We start from the raw sequence: 3,995 nt of genomic DNA on the forward strand, positions 1-3,995 counted from the left end.
TTTAATGGTTGAATTCAATTTGAATCCATGTTCTATTTTTCAGCATTTTCCTGATGACCCAGAGTGTCCATGGGGACAATCTGAATATTCAAGATATTCAGTCATAACTCTGTAATCACACCTTGTTTTGCATGAGTAGTTGGTTTATAGCTATGGACTTCTATTACTCTGATTTCTCACTACCTTTCCCATCAGTCATACTGTCACAGAAATCTGGTTGTGTGGCCCCTTTCATTTTTCAGATATATTTTGCTATCCTACAAATTTTAACATGGCAATATGAGAAAATAGACAGACATACTCATGTGAGTGAATCTTAATCTGAACATGAAAAACATCAAATTTCATTTTTGAGTTATAAACGTAGCTAAGTTCCTCCTCCAAGCATGTTAACCTTCAAGAACATACTTCAGTTTTAGGCAATCCTGACTCCCATTTAACCTGATCATTTGCTCTCCAATTAAGTTGATTTTAGGAGTCAACCCGATAAGCAGTGAACTCACACATGATGCATTCAATGGAAGCTTTTTCAATTAAAAAAAAATGAATAAGTAGATCTTTTACAAAGGCTTGACAGACTATTGCAGCTGTTGAAACACTATTAATGCTTGTATCAACTGATGTTCCCAGTTTTCACTCTCTTCTGGGAGTTAAGGAGCTAGCTGGAACTCAGTGGAATTCCTTCCTGATTGTAGGAGTGAATCAATTACAGGTAAAGACAAGGTTCTTGTGATCCCCAAAGCACCTTTCCAGAGAGGATAATTCCCAATGTTGCCAAGACTTCTTCTATTTGGCACTGTCTTCTAATCTGGACAATTCTGTTGAGTCATCAAAGTCTGATAATGTCAGATTTAAGCCCAAAGTGGACACAATTCAATCAAGTCCAATTCTTTATGTGCCTGCACCTAATGGACAGAATCTTCCCATACCAAAGCTATTTCCTTTTAACCTAATAGATATACCCTGAGAGGTTCTAGGTGTGATAACTGTGAATTTTTTTATCCCTCCTCTCTCCAGTTCAGGACTCTGTAGTCTTTAAATTTTGGCTTTTCTCTTTTGACTCCCAAAAGGATAAATAGCTGAAAGCAAACCCCACTCCTTACTAGCATTGATGATGTTACCTAGTTGGGTAATGGACCATCTGCAAGAAAACAGCCAAACTCAGAGAGCACAAAGAACCCCATAATATCCTATATATTAAGAAATAACAAAGTTGTCTTCATCTATTTCAGATGCAGACCAATGTGAGAGATGCCTATGGGATCACTATTCTAATGCAGAAAAGAACCAATGCCTTCCCAAATATTTCATCTAGTTATACTTTGATGAAAACTTGGAAATCATTCTGACTTCCTTTATTTTTTTCTTTTTGGCAATCCTCATTTTAGTGGCAGTGACTTTCTGTCTGTCACCCCCATTCTCAAAGCCAACAGTAAAAAATATAACTTGTATCTTTCTTTCCTCTCTCCTGCATTTACATCTGTTTGTGTAATGTGATTACATTTTACAACAGTTCTGCCAAAAATTGGCAATTATGTCTAGTTTTTGGCAAAACTGTGCCCATAACAAACCACAGGTTTGCTTAACAACCATTGTGTTTCACTTAACAACTGCTGCAAAATAGGACATAAAATAATGTCAATCACATGCCCAACCCATTTTATGACTGTCACAACTTACATCCATGACTGGCAAGCACCATTATGGTCATAATTCGAAGCCTACCTGTAGAAAAAAGTCTTTCCAATCTTCTTTATAGCAGTTATAAGTACAATTCTAAATTTGCCTCTTACATGAGTGTTACAACAACATGACTCACATCTTTCTATATGTAACAAATTTCAATTTAGCTTTTGTTCCTGGGTACAAAGTGTGCTTTCCTAATTCCTTATGCCTTAAATAAATAGAAAATAGCTATTGTTCCATAAAAACTTTGCATTTGTGGTCAGAAAATTATATTTTGAAATTTATCTGTTTTCAAGTACAATCTTGATTCATATTCAATGCTGTATAGACTTCCAGAATATTCTGGAATTGTGAGAACTGTCCAGAAATTTCTAGAATTGGCCAGAATTCTCTAGAACTTTCTGGACTCTTTTAGAACTTTCTGGGACTATCCAGTAGTATTCATAGAAGGATAAAAGTACAGGTGCTTTAAATTTTAGTTTATCTAATTTCTGAGTAAGAGAATAGTGAATAGCAATATTTGATTTAGATGGCATTAAGAGATTGCTTGCACCCAGCAGATGCATTTTGCTATATGTGTGGACAATTTATCAAGGCAACAGCAAAAAAGGACTCCATGAAAGCATCTTTTAAGATGTGCGAGGCCTACAAAGCATCCTTTGGCATGCCTCTCGGGGATCAAGACAAGCCTTGGGCACCTCAGTTCACATGCAAACGCTGCAAAAAAACCCAAAACCTCTTGAAAGTAAGGTGAATAATTGCTGCTCGCAATTATTTCAGTGATTTATTACAGTTTGAAAGAGTTTCAATTCAGAAAATTTTCTCTATTTTCAACACAGTGCCAGGCTGCATTAACAGAGGGATAGAATCAAGACCACGTGAAGTATTAATACCACTTTACAATGCCTTGGTATACTGCATCCAGTTTTGGTCACCACGATGTAAAAAAGATGTTGAGACTCTAGAAAGAGTACAGAGAAGAGCAACAAAGATGATTAGGAGACTGGAGGCTAAAACATATAAGGAACGGTTGCTGGAATTGGGTATGTCTAGTTTAATGAAGAGAAGGACGAGGGGGGACATGATAGCAGTGTTCCAATATCTCAGGGGCTTCCACAAAGAAGAGGGAGTCAAGCTATTTTCCAAAGCGCCTGAAGGCAGGACAAGAAGCAATGGATGGAAACTAATCAAGGAGAGAAGCAACCTAGAACTAAGGAGAAACGTCCTGACAGAACAATTAACCAGTGAAACAACCTGCCTCCAGAAGTGGTGAATGCTCCAACACTGGAAGTTTTCAAGACGAGACTGGACAGCCACTTGTCCCAAATGGTATAGGGTTTTCTGCCTGAGCAGGGGGTTGGACTAGATGACCTCCAAGGTCCCTTCCAACATTATTATTACTATTACTATTATTATTATTGTTGTTGTTGTTGTTGTTGTTGTTGTTATTATTATTATTATTGTTATTATTATTATTATTAATGTTCTAGAAAAATACAGTCTACAATTTATATTTATGCCCTATGGTAATTTCTTGCACAATATTAGGTATTGTGTGAAATATCATTATTTTAATTTATATAATTTTGCTATGTTTATATGGCGATACAAGGGAGCAAAGTCAGCCATGAAGTTGGCTATTCAAGAATTTGGCGGAAACTGATTGACCAGTCAAGCAAGTGCTAATTCTGCATGGTGGACTCTTCCAAACATTGAACTAGTTAGAGTGCACCTTCTATCATGTATCCAGACATTCATTCATCCTTTGGTACCACAATGCCCTGAGCTCCCCATTCTCACCACCACCCGGAGTGGGATCAACCATCTTCAGAAGATAGAAGCAAGTCAGACAGCGAGGAAGATGTTGCAGATACAGATTACAATTTCACAGATGTGGCTGAGGAGAGAGTAACAGTTGCCGAGCTGAAAAGAAAAAAATAGATTCCAAAGGGTTCACTGTAAGGACATGTTAAGAAACATTTTGGAAGAGTCAGAGCAACTTAATTGTGAATTTATACTGGGACTAAATGTGGAAACCATTAGGCAAACTAATTTTACACAAAGTTACTTGGACTCATTTCAATTGTTAAATACAACAAAGATTGATATCCAGATTATATTGGCAGAAAGGGGAGAAAATTTTGCTCAGTTTGAAGTGACTAAGTTTTGTAATCAAATCTTGAGGTTTCATAGTCGAAACGCCTTAATATTAACTTGGTTTAGAAAGAAACCCAGAGTTAGATATAAATATGACATTAAATGTTATTGGATGGGTTAAAAATGTCTTAAAGGTTTTTTTTCTGATTTAA

Source organism: Protobothrops mucrosquamatus, unplaced genomic scaffold, assembly GCF_001527695.2.
Source record: "Protobothrops mucrosquamatus isolate PMUCROS unplaced genomic scaffold, P.Mucros_1.0 scaffold2806, whole genome shotgun sequence".
Taxonomy (NCBI): Eukaryota; Metazoa; Chordata; class Lepidosauria; order Squamata; family Viperidae; genus Protobothrops; species Protobothrops mucrosquamatus.